This window comes from Lissotriton vulgaris, chromosome 4_1 (genome assembly GCF_964263255.1).
Source record: "Lissotriton vulgaris chromosome 4_1, aLisVul1.2, whole genome shotgun sequence".
NCBI lineage: Eukaryota > Metazoa > Chordata > Amphibia > Caudata > Salamandridae > Lissotriton > Lissotriton vulgaris.
Genome location: NC_141691.1, coordinates 256,371,512 through 256,390,099, shown reverse-complemented (window position 1 = coordinate 256,390,099; position 18,588 = coordinate 256,371,512).

Below are 18,588 nucleotides of genomic sequence, written 5' to 3'. Positions count from 1 at the left end.
GGGTGGGCTCCCGCTGCAGACGGGTCTCGGCAGTCTGGGGGCAGTGTGCTGTGGTGTCGCGGGCGGGCTCCATTTAATGCTACCAGCGCCTGGCAGCGTTCCACGCGCGGGGCTAGGCCGCTGCTGGCTCGCATCCTCTTCGTGCCTCCATTCTCACTGGGCTGGTGTCTCGAAGGCATGCTTCCACTTGCAGGCACCTTTGGGCCGCTCCTCTTTGTTTCACCCACCCGCGGCAGCTTCTCTGGTAACCCGCTGCACGGGGGTGTTGCGCTGACGGCGCTCTGCTTTGTCCGGTCCTTTTCCTGTGCCTCCCACGACCCACCCGTGGCAGCAGCTAGCAGTATTCTCACTGTGCGGGGTGGGGGATAGATCGCCAGCATCCAGGGTTCTTCACTGGCCGTCCTGAGCAGCCACAGCCATTACTTTATCTAGCAGACGCGGGGTGGGATCCCGCTGGGGTCACTTGCTCCCTGGGCATTCGGTGCTTCCTAGCGAGGCTCACTCGCTCCACCGCCACAATCTTTTGTCTCGCACGCTGTGTGGCGGGGGCAGGGGTCGCTGCTGGCAAGCTGCGGGTGGGCTCCGCTGGCCTTGCTTCACTTTCAGGGGCGTAGCAGCCGGCTCCAGTGATGACAATGTGCAGTTGGGGGCAAGGTTTTCAGGTTACAGTGGGTAGGCTCCCCTTCACACACTCTTCAGCGGCGCTCACTGGCAGCCGCCATTCACTCTGCTGTGACCGTTGCGGGTGGGCTCCGCTTTCGGTCTCTGTCCGCTGCACTTGCACAGGCTCATCTTCGGCCGATGGGCCTTCTCCTTCCACGCGGGTGGGCTCTGCGATGGTCGCCTCACAGTTGGGGTCAGTCGTGGCCGACGCGGGTGGGCTCCGGTCGGTCTGCTTTCTCTCCCAGTGCTTCCTCACAGAGGGGCAGTTCGGTGCAGGCGCATGAGGTGCGGGGTGGACTCCCGGTCACCTCAACATGTGCATATGGCCCCGGGGCATGACACACGCCCCGCAGGCTTCTCGGTGGCCGGCACCGATTGTTGTAGGGGGTGCCCCTAGGCGGGCAGCATTCTCTCCCCCTTCTTCATTGGCTGTTGCATGCAGGGGCACAGCCACCTCGTCGCCAGTGTAATGTTGGGCCCTAGGCCCACATTATAGTAATGAAGGGAGACACGGACACCAGGATAGTGGGCTGGTAAAATGTCCCAGAGCACGTGCACTCCACCCTCTTTATTGACTGGGTCACCTGACTCGTGACACCAGTGGTGGGTGGGTGTACAGCGTAGGGTTACAGAGTAAAACAACTAGAACGTGTCCAGCCGGATACTACAAGCTCCTTCTCGCTAAAATATGGGAGGTTATTTTTTGGTGAAGTTGCACTGTATTGTTGCGGTTGAAGGTGGACCCATAACCCTCTTAAACAAGGACCAAGTTCAATGCACTAACATTTAATTAGAAAGCCGGTTAGAACGCATTCCTAACACAAGTAATCTAGTGAAGGCCATGTTTTCAGGTTACTGTCAGTCCCGTTAGATGAGTTCAAGGCACAATAGCAAACCAAACAATGTTTTGTTTAAGAGTAACACACTAAAGGATATCACTAATAAATGAGGACATGTATTTTTAAAAATGCTTACTTTAAAAGCCTCATTCTAGTGTAGAAAACATGTATATAACCACACAGAATACAAAATAAAACCAGTTATGTGATGGTCAGCAAAAACAAGAAAATGTCTCTATCATTGTTAGTGAGTTTCTGACATTCTAACAGCCTTAGCTAAAGCATTACATAGCAAACCTGCCTTCAACCTGATTTTTATAGCTATGTTAGATTGCACAACATAATTTTGAATAGCTGGCTTCAGCTTTTTCTTATCAGAGTTTGTCAAAGAAATAGAATATATGCTCTTGGTGAAGAACACCTACCGCACAATTTTTTGAATCAATTCTCTGATAGATATCGGTTTCTATTTATATTGAAAACATTAACATCAAAAACAAAAATATTGTAACCTTTAAAAAAACATAAAATATGGCAAACATATTCAAGGGGATGCCCCTACCTGTTTCTTTTGCCACCGACTCTTGCTGCATGGTATTTCTCCGCTGCCCTCTCGAAGTGCCCTGCAGACCTCCTGTTGCCCCTCAGCTCCTGCCCCCACCCCCAACGCGACCGCCAGCTGCCAAACCACAACACCCAGAAGGCAGCGCGGTGTCGTGAGAGGAGGAGGGGGCAGGCCTATAAACTCCACGGCAGGCTCCCGCAACGCGGGACGCCCTTACCTGTCTCTTTGGCCACCGACTCTTGCGGCCTGGAATTCTCTGCTGCCCTCTCGAAGTGCCCTGCAGATCTCCTGTTGGCCCTCAGCTCCTGCCCCCGCACCCAACGTGGACTGCCGGCTGCCGAACCACAACACCCAGAAGGCAGCGCAGCACAGTCTCGTGATAGGAGGAGGGGGGCAGGCCTATAAACTCCACGGCAGGCTCCCGCGGCATGGGACGCCCTTACCTGTTTCTTTGGCCACCAACTCTTGCTGCCTGGAGTTCTCCGCTGCCCTCTCGAAGTGCCCTGTAGTCCTCCTGTTGGCCCTCAGGGCCTGCCCCCACACCCGACATGGACCGCCGGCTGCTGAACCACAACAACCAGAAGGCAGCGAAGCGAGGTCTCGCAAGAGGAGGAGGGGGGCAGGCCTATAAACTCCATGGTGGGCTTCCACTGTGCGGGACGCCCTTACCTGTTTCATTGGCCATAGACTTTTGCTGCATGGAATGCTCCGGTGCCCTCTCCAAGTGCCCTGCAGACCTCCTGTTGCCCCTCAGCTCCTGCCCCCGCACCCGATGTGGACCGCCGCCTGCCGAACCACAACACCCAGAACGCAGCGCGGCGTGGTCTCGCGAGAGGAGGAGGGGGTCAAGCCTATAATCTCCACTGCGGACTCCCGCGGCGCGAGACGCGCGCGGGCTCGCCCAGGCCAAGGGCGGGCCTGTCCTTGCCCATCTGTGACCAACTGAGGCCGGGCTGGGCCCATTCCCTTAGTCCCACAGTTCCAGTAAGAACATACAATCAGTAAGCTTTAAATTATATTTGCTGAACATACACCTGCACTCGAAGATCTCTATGTACCAATCATTTGTAGAGTGCATGTAAGAGCTGTTTTTATAATCCAGGGGGCGGCTTGAAATTTGTATCTTTGCATATTATATGTAGTAAAGGACTGCAGTGATTTTGGCAAATATGGGGAAAAGGAAGTTGCTTAGTCCAAAACCTATTGCAAGGCGGAAAATCAAAACAGATTCCCAGCAAACTCTATTAAGTTACCTAGCAGGTGCAATGGGGGCTTTAGATAAACAGATAAGCTCAGTGGAGGAATCCCTTGAAGCAAGTTCCTCATGATCTAATCTGGAGTCCAACCATTCAGAAGCTCCAGAGAGCCCAAGACAAGCTCCACCCCAAAAAAACGCCCCAACCGGCTGTGTCCAGTACATCCCAGATAGAGTCACTTTAAGTGACTGAGACTCTGCTTTACAACCACCCCAAAAGGACCATAAAACTCCGATTTCTGCTGAAAACACAGTTCCTGAGAATAGTACAACCAATAGTGCAAAAAAAAGCCAACCAGTAACCGAGGCAGTTACGGTAAACTTAAAACGAAACACACCCAACATGCTAAAAGAAAAGTGGGCCCATGAAACACCTCTACAAATGTTAAAATTGGAAATGGCAGAAACCTGGAGGTTCCTACTAACAATATTAAGAATCTCACTATATTGGTGGAAAGGTTAGATATGTACATGCAACTCAGGCTGGATCAAATGGAGTCCAGACTGACTCACATAGAACAAACTATATCCACGAATTATAGGCAATTTGGAGAGGAAGGTCAGTCCGTCACCAGCAAACAAGAAGTGGTAACCGTGGGCAAAAATTTGAATGAAGGGCACATAAAAACACAACCAACAGTTGCCACGACGTCCAATATTTTGACACCAAATCCCATTCCATGTCCATTCCATGCCCATATCCCTCGGGTGAGGGGCATCGGCCCACAAAGAGGATTTCAGATACTTTGGGAGTCAACACTTTTTCCCATTCCTCCAAGGTACATCCATATCCACGTATTAATCCCGAAAGTCAACTTTGGACAAAATTAGGACCCGGTCAACATCTCGACCTACCACCTGCCGCCACACCTTACATTATTTTGTTGGCAAACGTTCCAAAAAAGCCTCCCTTAGAATTAGAAGGGTGGAAAACATTGAGAAACAAGTCGTTACACTGGCTAGGTGGTAAATTAGGCTTAACTGACCATCTTCTCAGGGAGTTTAGTAGGGCCCAGTGGTAGGGAAATCGCGGGAAAATTCTCCGGGGAGATTGCATTGTACTTACCTTCAGATCCCCCGTGTTGATCAAATGGGAAACAACCACTTAGAAAGGGGCGAGACCAATACTTCCATTAGGTTTTTTCTATCTCCTTCTGAACTCTTTGCAAAATGCTCCTACCTAACCTTGATAACATAAAGAGCCAGGACCCACACTATGAGATACCAACTATTAATAGATTTAACCCGCTCTCTCGGTTTGGAAGAGTTACATTGACTGTTCGGAGGTACAGGAACTATCTATAACGCTAGATCAAAATGTTAACGCTGAACTTCCAATTTTAAATTTACATACCGGGTCCACTGCCCAAAGTCCTCCAAAAATAGGCCATTCAGAAAAATCTCTACTTAGTATACTTTTCTGGAATATTGTAGGTTTGCGTTCCAAACTTACTAATGAAATTTAAATTAATTTCATTCAAAAATTCAATGTCCTCTGCCTACAGGAGACATGGGCCACATGCGCAATACATCAAGGGCCAGATGTAGGAGCCCAAATACCGATCGGTAATGGCCGAATTCGGCCGTTACCGACCAGTATTTGGTGATTGGGATGTAGGGGCATCATTTTACAGATTCGGTAAATTTACCGAATTGGTAAATTTACCGATTCTGTAAAATACCGAATGGGTAATTTTACCGATTCTGTAAAACCCAGATGTAGGTGGGACTCTTCTGAGTCCCAAAGGCCTTTCAGATTCGATTTTTTACCACCCAATCCAATTGGGTGGTAAAATACTGAATCCTAGTGTGCATGCACATGTGTGCATGCACACCTATGCCATGTGACAGACAGACATGCCCTTAGGGCATGTCTGTGTGCCACATGGCACATATGCCTGTATTTGGGGTGCTAGAGGGTGTCAAAGTGACACCCCCTGCACCCTTGCTGGAATCAGTATTTACTGAATCAGTAAATACCAATTTGGTAATGCCCATTGATTCCTATGGGCTTCAATGCCCATAGGAATCAATGGGCATTACCGAATCGGTATTTACAGAATCGGTAGATACTGAATCTTAACGGTTCGGTCTTTACAGAATCTGTAATACCTACATCTCCCCCCTTCATATTTACTGACTCTTAAATACGAATCGGTAAAATTCGGTATTTAAGAGTCGGTAAATATGAATTATCTACATCTGGCCCCTAGAGGGCTATAAAACCTATCTTTCTCAAGCACTTCCTTCACCATCAGGGAGAGCTAGGGGAGGTTGTTGATTTTTATTTCCAATCTTGTCGAATTTGAGAAAATTGTCCAAGTTAAAATAGAGGCAAACTATCAAATCATAATGCTGAGGGTGGAAAAAAGCAACCCCTTTGTGCTGGTTAATTTTTATAATAATATTAAACAGGACGAAATAATCAGAGTACTAAAAGAAATTTAGCTATGCTTGCAGGAACTAAGGAATAATGTAACCAAGGACCTGGTAATCATATGGGGGGGGTGACTTTAATCAATCCGTACGTGGGTATAATTCCACTAACTCACTTTCCCCATACAATGACGGGGAACTGTCTGAATGAGATACTATTCAGGTTAGAATTGGGTTTGGCCAATGAAGTGATTTACCCTCCAAATCCCCATACCAGTACTTTTAATGGTAGAGGATTATTCAGTACCATAGACTTCATTTTTATTTCTAGTGACTTTTGTTCTCGAATACACAATTTTTCAACGCACGATATAGCATTAAGCGATCACCATCCCAATAGTGTTACACTATCGCTACCACACCAAGTAGACAGAGGCAACTCCCTGAGGATTCTTGGCAGGCGGCTTGTCTCTCGACAGATTAAATGGTTTTACGTTAAAGTGGGCTAACGTAGATCCAGCAGAGATCACCATGAAAGTAGTAAAAACTTGTTAACAGCAGTCGAAAAAGTTCTTGATCTTTCTACTGGACATGAGGAGGTCCTGAATAACTTTGCGACTATAACAAAAACATTAAAAGAACCCCTCTGTGTTAATTTAAAAACAGGACCTCTAAATCTAAAGGCTGGTTTAATAATACATGCACCAAAGCCTATTCTAAATTGAAAATAGCACTCCACAGAATAAAAAGGGACAAAAAGCAAACCTTAGAATAGAGTATAAAAAGGCAATAAAACTAAGGAAAAAGGATCTGAAAAATAAACTATGGGCCAAATTCCACAAAAGTTGTGTCACAAAAGATAATACTGCCTTCTGGGCAATAATCAAATCTCTCTTTTTAGTTTACAATAATGACAAACCTAAAATTGATGTGGCTATTGATGAGCAAACATGGGTCGGTCATTTTGCACAGATATTTGGTCTGCCACCTGAAGATGACCAAATGATAGATGAGAAGGATGGAACAAATGTGGTAACCAAGACAACCTCTTTTCCCATTGATCTTGACATAACACTTGCGGACGTAGAGCTAGCTCTTCTTGCTAGTAAGAGTGGAAAGGCTCCAGGCCCTGACGGGTTCCCAGTTGATTTTTACAAGTACAACCCGGAACTGGGGACCCCTATTTTAACCCGAGTCTTGGAAGCGTTATGTGTGGACGGGTTGGTAGACTCATGGTCCGAAAGTATTTTGGTCCCAATCTTTAAAAAGGGGGATCGACAATCCCCCTCTTGTTACTGCCCAATATCGCTTCTGGACTGTTTGTGAAAGGTGGCCGGACGAATCATCCTCGAACGCCTCCAGCTCTGGGCTGATGAGAATAAGATCCTATCGGACCTTCAATTTGGGTTCCGAGATGGTCTTGGTACCACAGAACAAGTTCTCAACTTCCCTTTTGACAGGCAAATATGTACATGCTAAGGGTGGGGCCCTGCATATGGCATATGTTGACCCATCAGCAGCTTTTGACTGCGTCAGCCACAGCAACCTATGGTCCATTCTACTGGCAACGGGGGTAGAATTACTTTTAGTAAACATTTTACGTGAATTATATTCCGGCGCAAAAGCACGAGTGAGGTATGGCCTTGGGGGGCAATTAACGGCACCTTTCGGTGTAGAGTGGGGAGTAAGGCAGGGCTGTGTCCTGGCACCCTTTCTTTTTACACTCTACACCAATGGCCTTGAACAGGACATGGTGAAAGGGTGCCAGGACCTACCATTAATCAACAAGCGCCCTATACCTGCCCTGCTCTACGCCGATGACGCAGTGATTTTGGCCCGTACCCCCCTGGAATTGCAGCGTGCTCTCCTAAAATACCATACTTTTATGGCCAATCTAGATTTGAAAATCAACATTAAAAAAACGTTTGTCATGACATCAGGCCCCAAAACACAGAGATCAAAGGCAATTTCATAGACAACACAAAGCTTGAAACACAAAGACATATCCCTATTTAAGAATTGTAATAGATAACAAGCATACTTGGAAACACGCAATCGAGACCAGAACATTTTTATTTATGAGGGTAACAGCTGCATTAGTTCGTTTTTCGCGAAGACTAGGGAAACGGCCCCCCACTAAACCTATTCATATTTACCAGGCTAAATGTATAAGTACAGCAATTTACGGGGCCGGGGTGTGGCGTTATGGAAAGGTGGATTTCATCCAAAACATGGAAAATTTGTTTTTAAGATACCTCCTTGCCTTACCGCAGGGTTCTGCAACCTATTCGTGCCATATAGAATTGGGTCTGTCATATTTGACACACATAGTTAAAATCCAACCACTTCCTTTATGGCACCGCATATGGACAGCCACTAAAACAATTTTTTGCAAAGATCTTATTCAGGATTGTCTTTTGCTAGAAAACGCTCATAAAATAGGGTGGATTGCCTATATTAAAAACTTCCTATTCGATCTGGGAATGGCAGAATATTGCTATACACCGACAGCAATTGCAGAACTATCAAGAAAAGCGTTTAAAATAATCTGCATGACACACCTAGAGCAGCTGCGGTTGAGTAAAGAGGTTACTAAAATAACTGTGCAACACACGCTAACAGTTCAAACAACTCTGACCATCCAACCATACCTAACTTTTAATTTAACCAGCTATGAGAGGCTATTATTAACAAGGTTTAGGATGAATATTTTCCACCGTTTTGTCACCTTCCCACGAACTAATGATTGGGCAAAATGTTTACCAATTTGTCCCTAGTCAAACTACAATGCATACTGTTTTGTAAGTTCTTTACTGAGCCAAGATAACTCTGCATTAAAGGATAGGACATCTGAGTTAAAGCAACAACTTTGGGACCAACTACATGAAAGCAGTACCCACAAAACAGCGCTGCTTTCTGGCTATTAGTTAAGTCTCCCTTCTTGAATGACAAAGATAACTTGCCAAGAATTGAAGTGGCAATTGATGAAAAGGAATGGGTAGAGCATTTTTCTAAAAATAATTCTGATAATACAGTGGTTCCAAATGAAGGTGCAACAAACTCATATGATCCCCCCCCTTTCCATATCTGATCGTCATTTAGCATTTACTATCGGTGATGTTACTCAGGCCATGAGAGCAAGCAAGAATGGGAAGGCTCCGGGCCCAGACGGGGTCCCAATAGATCTTTTCAAAGCTTATATGGATCTATGGACTCCACTTTTGACAAGGGTTTTGAATGCTTCCTGTTCAACAGGCCTCATGGAGTCTTGGTCCAAATTGATATTGGTTCCCATCTTCAAAAAAGGTGATCAGCGGTCTGTAACCTGTTACCATCCTATTTCCCTGTTAGACTGCCTAGGCAAAGTGACAGGAAGGGTGATTCTTGAACGCTTGCAGGGTTGGGCCGATAACGGTGGTATCTTATCAGACCTTCAGTATGGGTTTCGTGAGGGGCTGGGAACCACTGACCAAGCCCTAAATCTGTTGATGCTGATAGATAAATACGTAAACACCAAGGCAGGAGCACTTTATATGGTGTACGTGGACCTATCGGCCATGTTTGACTGTGTTTCCCATGCCAAACTCTGGCCTGTTCTTTGGAGATGGGAGTGGAATTGAATTTAGGGACTTTTTTGAGGGGAACTATACCCCGCAAGGGTGAGGTTTGGCGTAGGGGGTGAACTAACCGCGTCGTTCCCAGTGGAGAAGGAAGTCAGGCAAGGCTGTGTCCTGTCCCCCTTCCTCTTCACACTTTATACCAACGGGTTGGAGAGGGAGATGATTAAGGGAAGCCAGGACCTGCCTATAGTAAACAACCGCCCGATCCCAGCGTTAACTACGCGAACGACGCGGTTATACTAGCCCGCACCGCCCTCAAACTCCAAAGGGCACTGAATACTTACTCCACCTTCATGGCTAACCTAGATTTAAACATCAATATTGGGAAAACATTTGTCATGAAAGCTGGGCATGGTAACAAACGTAAAATAAGGGATATTTATCTGAAAGATGAAAAGCTAGCAACCACACAAAATTATGCCTATTTAGGAATCATGGTTGATCCCAAACTCTCTTGGAAATCAGCAATTGAATCTAGGAAACTTCTTTTCATCAGAACCACCACAGCCCTAGTAAATTTTGCAAGGAAACTGGGTGAAAGTGCCCCTTTGGAACTCTTGAAAATATACAAAGCTAAATGCCTTACAGTGGCATTGTATGGGGCGGGAGTTTGGGGTCACGTGCCCGTAGAAGAGCTGCGGAGAGTAGAAAATACCTTTGTGAGGTACTTACTAGCCGTCCCTAGAAGTACGGCCACTTTTGTTTGTCACACTAAAATGGGACTATCCCATATAGCTGACACAGTAAAAATACAACCTCTCTAACTGTGGCATCGAATTTGGTCATCAGAAAAAACAGCATTTTCACAAACGATAATTTCAGACTGCCTGGCCCTGGATAATGCCCATAAATCCAGATGGCTATCTTATGTGAAAAGGTTTCTATCTGATTTGGGATGGGAAAAATATTATTACGATCCTATATCAATTTCGTGAGATTTCTAGGAAAGCCCTTCAGACTCACTGCCTAAACCACCTTGAAGAACTGCGTCTCATGAGCGAGGTTATGAAAGCAACTGTCAGACATAGTTTGGTTATCCAATCCACACTGACCATTCAGCCTTACTTAACGTATAACATCTCTACCTACGAGTGCTTTCTTCTGGTTAGGTTTAGACTAAGCATGGGCGGAAAATCCGATCCGCTCGCGGATTTTCGGTAAATTCGCAATCCGCGAACTCCCGCGAATTTACCGAAAATCCGCAAATCCGCGAGCGGCGGATTTTTCCGGGGGCAAAAGTTCAAGCCTGCCCTGTTGTAACTATTTTAGGATGGCGCCGGCAAGCTGCCAGCGCCATCCTAAAATAGTTACTAAGTTAGCTTCAACAGGAAGCTCTAATAGATAAAATAAAGCAGGTGCTCGCAACTGCTTTATTTTATCTATTAGAGCTTCCTGTTGAAGCTAATTTAGTAAGTATTTTAGGATGGCGCTGGCAGCTTGCCGGCGCCATCCTAAAATATTTACAAATGCCCTTCCTGTGACCCTTCCTGTGGAGCTTTTTCTCTTCATCTGCTGAACTGATCTTTCTCTGACCTTTTATGCACACAAGAGGCATGTGAACTCGCATGGAAGCCCCGCACTTTTGGCCCCGCGCACACACTCGCGGTTTGCACCGTCTTCCCGCCATTCACCCACTATGATGGACAGCTCACTCAAGGGACCCCTGCGCCCTTCGGGGCGATTGCATAGTAACACACACATGGTCGCTCGAACTAGTTGATGCTCAAATTCAGTGACTCATTCATCAGCCCAAAAACAATCATGAGCGTCTTCGAGGCTGGACAGGTGTGCCTCTTCCCAAATCTACCGTGGAAAGTCAGCTGTGATGCTGGGTAGAGGCCTTTGCATCCTTGACTTTCATGAGCGCAATCCCCGTGCTATTCCTGTGACCAGGAGCTTCTTTCTCTTCATATTATTGTGTTCGCACGGGTTGCTGCAAGTTTGCACGCGTTTTGTACAATTTCGCAATTTGCGAAATTGTACAAAACCCTCGCGAACTTGCAGAAACCCGTGCGAACATAAAAAAAAAATCCGCAAATTCACGAGAATTTGCGGATTTTGCGGATTGCGAGTTCCCAAATCCGCAAAATCCGCGAACGCGAGATCCGCAAAATTCGCCCATGCTTAGTTTAGACTAAACTTCTTTCATCGCCTGGTGGCTTTTCCGAACAGAAATAACTGGGCAAAAGAGTTACCTCTATGCCCTTGTGATCACATCTCCACACAGACAACTTTACATACTGTCCTTTTTTGTAAGTTCTACAGAGAGTTTAGAAAGATATGGCTTATCCCATCATTAAAATTAATGGGGTTTAGAAGATGTAGACCTGCATTTCTCTTTTTACAACTATTTGAGGGTGAACGGTTGGTTTTTATTGTTATTAATTTTCTGAAGTGTACTATTCGCCACAGAAATAATCTAGATTGAACAGACGTAATGAAAATGTGTACTAGTTCACGTAATTGTGGGGTATTATTTCCTCCAAATAATACAGTCTTTTCCTTTCTGTTTTTACATTTTATATTTGTGTTATATTCTTTTTAAAAACATATCAATTAAGCTGCGATAAGATGCATGCAATAACACAGAATCAATTATACTAGTCAAGTTCCTCCACATCGGAAAGTGATTGGTAAAATTGTAAATAGTGTACAGGGAAACTGTAAATACTGTAAATTACAATAGCTAATCATGTATGTAATTCATTCCCGAAATACGACATCGAATGCGTAAAAAGAAATCTGTGGACTGTTTTCTCGATAGTTTTTCTTGGTTTTTATGAACTGTAATATACTATATTTTATCCTGTAAATCTCATTTTAAATTGTATAGTTTTATCTTTCAATAATTGTCTTTGAATGTATGCTTTTATGATTTTGCAATTTTAAATCGAATAAAGCTTAATTGAATTGAATTGAATACTGAGCCAAGAAAGCGTTGGATAATTCCCATCTTAAAAATTATGAATCTCCGAAGATGCCAATTTTAGAGGAAGAACATACTGCGAAAGAAGTTGTCAGATTTCTGAAGTTTGTAGACAAAGGACAAACCTAGAGTAAATTATGAAACTTATATTTCGATTATGATTATTTCTCTCTCTATTTTATGTTTTAGACTCAGATTTTATTAGTGATGACATATTATCTGTATTTTATACAATGTTGAAATTGTATCAATTTTATCCTGTCCATAGAAACATTTTTAAGCATTTTTATGGTAACATTAACATTTTGTAAATGTACTTTTATGGTTTTTCAAATACTTGAAAACCGAATAAAGGATTTGAATGAATGAATATTTTTTCAAAAATATTGCCTTTAAAAATATCACCAAATTAATTAAAATATACTTATTAAATATTAAATAAAACATTTTTTATGTAAACAATTATATAAAATATACATACAAACTTAATGCAAGGTTACATTAAAAATAAGAATATTATATCACCAAAATATATACAATTTACCTAAACAAATATATAACAACATTCCTAACAATATAAAAAAACCTGTATTGCCATTAATTGCAAAACATTTATACATCAATTTAAATATTAATAAATACATATATAAAACATATTATATTAAAAAGTTTAAATGCTTAAGTTTCTGTGTCATGAATATGGACATAGGGAAATTTATTATTGGAGAATGTATACGACGAGTGTGCTTGTTTATCATATAAACCATGAATAGAGAAAATAGCTAGATGGGATGAAACGCGCACTGACTAATTCCTGGGGATTTGTTCTGGGATATGTTCATGTAGTAATTGATGATTCTGAGCAACTTTGACAGGTTTAAGCTAAATAGCCTGTCTTTCTCCGTATAGAGCCAGTTGCTGACAGGAGAAGAGAGACTACCACACATATAATGATGCTATGAGCACCGTCTTATACTATAGGTAATAACAAGCATGGAGCATAAGATTTGAATTATTCCTCCATAATCGCCTTTACTCCGTAATATGGCATTTTGTTGATGCAATTGTACTTTTCTAGGACCTAGAGGTAAACCACAGATGTGTAGGATTTGCCCTACATCGCAGAACCATAATCATTGGGACAGACGGGGGTAAGCATCAACTTTGTTTAAGCCACAGAAGCTGCACACGGTCCCACTAGGGGTGGAACAGAGACTGACAGACCTAGACTAGATAATCGCTTTTAATCCTTAATATGGTAGTATGTTTATACGACTGTGCTTAATCTTTTGGTATCTAGAGGCAAAACACGGATTTGTAGGAGTTGCTCTACCTCAAGGAACCACAATTATTGGGACAGACGGGGGTAAGCATAATTTTTTTTTTTGTAAACCATAGCAGTCGCACACGGTTCCCCTAGGGGTTGAATATAGACTGATAGCCTTAGACTTGACTGGGCTCAAGCTATATGATTGCCACGGTTAATCAATAGTAAAAACACCAATTTCTGGACCCGAGTTAAGTAGATTAACTGGATATTAGTTTGGCTCACTATGGCAAAGGAGAATAGAGGGGTTAACATTAATCCTGCGCTCACAGTATATAGAGGCTTTGGATATTTACCCCTCATTAAGTCCGTTTCTGTTTTCCTAAAACTTTCTTTACAGAATTCTTATACCTTAGCCGGTGGCCCAGTCCCTATCCTACTCCACATCCTGATCAGTCTACCTTCAAACATTCAGAGGGATTACGCTTACCCCAGCATGTAAGTCTACAAAATATGGACTTTCTGTGCTTATTGGTATTAGTGATACTGGGATATAGGGTGGAATTGCAGGGCATAACATGGACTTGCCTTACATTTTAGACCTTGTTTATCTTATGTCCTAGCTTTGGGGCAGATACATCCCTGCCGTACTCGGACCTCCGGGTGCAGTTCTGCAACCACTTCCACTTCTTTGCTCCTACACAAGCTGCCGATACATCTAGGAAGATACACATCATTTTGGTAGGTTCATTTTTTCCAATTAGTAGACGCCTGATCAATAGACACAGTATGGGCGCAACTTACAAATCCCTATTCCAATGAGTGCTATAGTATGTATTTAGTTAGCCACCATCGACTTGGTAATATTGATGTACATCTACTGATGTTTATGGGTTTTTATTGTTCTTGACTCACAGTTACTATGTAGGCTCCTTTCTACACTGTAAGATGTATACTAATTTCGAGTTTTTTCCGCTTTATTTTAACTCTGGGGTTGTTATTTTCTCCCTCTAACAGTTTTCTTTGCAACTCTCTCCTTAAACAACAATCCTCCTTGAACCTCACTGCTTCATGCTACTTTAACTTCCTCTGATTTGTTGAAAAACACAAGAAAATCTTTGATTGAAATAAAAATTGTAAAATGTATGTTTGGCTATCTTCTATATGCTGGGCTCAATGGCGCTTATTTTGATAAATATGTAATTAGGTACAACAATTTGATTAGTTTGTTCCTATGATTTTAGGCTATATATGCTCGGCTGAGCATCTTTAGTCAGGTTTTAATTGTATGTCTATATGTTTTTTGTTATATACAGCCCTAAGAAGTCCCAAGAGGGATGAAACGCGTCCGCTGTACTTTCTTACACATTGGAATAAAAAAGATCAAAAACATTGGACGTCATTTCCTGTGATCATTTCAATAAGTTTTTGATGCAACTTTGGAGTCTGTTATGTGGTGTACCTGTGCTTTTGTATTGCATTACGTTGAGTTCTATTTTGAACTAGCACTGTGATGTGGGTGCTCATCGGTGTGCACACAAGTCCCTATATTCAAGTTAAAGGGATAACTACTGTTTTGGCTATTTTGGTTAGGTGCTTGTCTGTTAAAGTTTCCACTATCATCCTTGCCTTAAATTAAAAAGTATGTATTGAAAATTATAAATGAAACCTAAATTAGCATTTACCATAGAAGGACATAACTGATAAAAACAAATTCAAACAAAAACTAAAATCAAAGTATAAACAACCCTAACCAAATAAAGTCCGTCAATTAATTAACTAAATTAACGTGGAGAAATAACTTTAGATCTCTATTTGTCTCCTATTTCAATGTGTGCTGCATTCTGCACTCTGCAGCACACATAGAAAGTGGAAAAAGCATCCCAGAATTGTTTTTGTGCAGGAAATGTGCCCCTTCTTGCACAAAAGCAATCCTGATGACAAAACAGGAAACCTTGCAACATGGTGCAAGGGTGCCTGCATTGAGGCTAGGCTGTAGACATCACACCCGCGCAGTGGGAAAGGTCAGGAATGCATCGTATTGTATAACTGCAGTGAATTCCTGCCCTTTAACTTTGACATAGGGCAGCACAGCACTGTGATTTGCTGTGCTGCCCTACGCCAACACCCTAAAAAATTAGCCCCGAACTGCCTTAAGTCCCCAAGCACATCACAGGGAAACTACCACATATACTCACTTTAAAACATTGAATTGCATGAACTAAAAAGCCACCAGTGATACTCCTCCTGCCCCTAGAAAGTCCCAAGACAGAGAAATGCCTGAACATTTAACAATGACACATAATGAGCAGCCTTTCCTTTTATATGACAGCCTAAACAGTGAGAAACAAATCCTAATATTCTCCAAAGCAAATAATTTACTATAACGAAGCCAATGTCAAACCTGGACGATGAATGAGACCTTCAAAACTTGTCCCAAACCATACACTCAGACATACACCATACATGGTGAATATCAAAAACAATAATATATTTTATATATGCCCTACTGTCAAATAAACAAACCAGCACTTACTACAAACTCTTAAACTACATTAAACATAAAACAAATAACTACTAACCACAAACAATAATCATAGACTTTGAAATATCTATGATTTTATTCAAAGCATATGAAGACACCTCCAACAATCTGCACTTAGGACTTGATTACGAATCTGGGGGTCCACGGAATGCCAAACTTGCAGGGGCAGTCTTCCAACCACCCTGTTGCAGATATGGCGGTCAAGCTGCCATTGCCCTGTGGCAGCTGCCAGGGAACCGCCATTCCCTCATGGTGGTGATGCAGTGTAGAGAAAGCAATATGTTTGGCATACCACACGCTACTGACCATAGAAACTCGTAATAAAACTCTGGCCTGTTCTTTGGAGATGGGAGTGGAATTGAATTTAGTGACTTTTTTGAGGGGAACTATACCCCGCAAGGGTGAGGTTTGGCTTAGGGGGTGAACTAACCGCGTCGTTCCCAGTGGAGAAGGAAGTCAGGCAAGGCTGTGTCCTGTCCCCCTTCCTCTTCACACTTTATACCAACGGGTTGGAGAGGGAGATGATTAAGGGAAGCCAGGACCTGCCTATAGTAAACAACCGCCCGATCCCAGCGTTACTCTACGCGAACGACGCGGTTATACTAGCCCGCACCCCCCTCAAACTCCAAAGGGCACTGAATACATACTCCACCTTCATGGCTAACCTAGATTTAAACATCAATATTGGGAAAACATTTGTCATGAAAGCTGGGCATGGTAACAAACGTAAAATAAGGGATATTTATCTGAAAGATGAAAAGCTAGCAACCACACAAAATTATGCCTATTTAGGAATCATGGTTGATCCCAAACTCTCTTGGAAATCAGCAATTGAATCTAGGAAACTTCTTTTCATCAGAACCACCACAGCCCTAGTAAATTTTGCAAGGAAACTGGGTAAAAGTGCCCCTTTGGAACTCTTGAAAATATACAAAGCTAAATGCCTTACAGTGGCATTGTATGGGGCGGGAGTTTGGGGTCACGTGCCCATAGAAGAGCTGCGGAGAGTAGAAAATACCTTTGTGAGGTACTTACTAGCCGTCCCTAGAAGTACGGCCACTTTTGTTTGTCACACTAAAATGGGACTATCCCATATAGCTGACACAGTAAAAATACAACCTCTCTAACTGTGGCATCGAATTTGGTCATCAGAAAAAACAGCATTTTCACAAACGATAATTTCAGACTGCCTGGCCCTGGATAATGCCCATAAATCCAGATGGCTATCTTATGTGAAAAGGTTTCTATCTGATTTGGGATGGGAAAAATATTATTACGATCCTATATCAATTTCGTGAGATTTCTAGGAAAGCCCTTCAGACTCACTGCCTAAACCACCTTGAAGAACTGCGTCTCATGAGCGAGGTTATGAAAGCAACTGTCAGACATAGTTTGGTTATCCAATCCACACTGACCATTCAGCCTTACTTAACGTATTGAAGTAATCAGGGTTCCCAAGGCCTACATGCTCCGAGGATAACCCACTTACACTCAAGAACTGGTGGCACGGAAACTGTAAAAGGCAAAGAACAAGTTTATTAAGACCCCATGGGGTGGTGGTACACTCAAACAGCACCCTTCGGTAATGCAAGAGGTATCACACCGAACACCGGTGTGACCCCGATTTATATACAGTTTTGGGGCAATAAAAGATAGGCGGCACAAGTTAGAACACATTTTAAGGAGATATATATTCATGTTTTGGAATACTGCCAGCTCATTGGAGGGGGCACAACTCCGCTGGTCAGTTTGGCGCACATTCCTAAAGGCTTACTGGTCAGTTGGGACTGCGCATGTGCAGCTTGACCAGTACTAAAAATAGCCTGTTGCTGGGCAGACTGAAGTGGTCAGTGGAACGGACAACGGACTAAAGGGCACGCCGGCCACGAGGCCGCTTATGGTCTAAGATGGCCGCCGCACATTCAAAATGGCGTTTTCATATATAGCCAAGTTAAAGGAGGACAACGTGTAGGTTCAGCTAATCGCTAACGCGGCCATGCCAATTACGACAGTATAACATCTCTACCTACGAGTGCTTTCTTCTGGTTAGGTTTAGACTAAGCTTGGGCGAAAAATCCGCCGCTCGCGGATTTGCGGATTTTCGGTAAATTCGCGGGAGTTCGCGGATTGCGAATTTACCGAAAATCCGCAAATCCGCAAGCGGCGGATTTTTCCGGGGGCAAAAGTTCAAGCCTGCCCTGTTGTAACTATTTTAGGATGGCGCCGGCAAGCTGCCAGCTCCATCCTAAAATAGTTACTAAGTTAGCTTCAACAGGAAGCTCTAATAGATAAAATAAAGCAGGTGCTCGCAACTGCTTTATTTTATCTATTAGAGCTTCCTGTTGAAGCTAATTTAGTAAGTATTTTAGGATGGCGCTGGCAGCTTGCCGGCGCCATCCTAAAATATTTACAAATGCCCTTCCTGTGACCCTTCCTGTGGAGCTTTTTCTCTTCATCTGCTGAACTGATCTTTCTCTGACCTTTTATGCACACAAGAGGCATGTGAACTCGCATGGAAGCCCCGCACTTTTG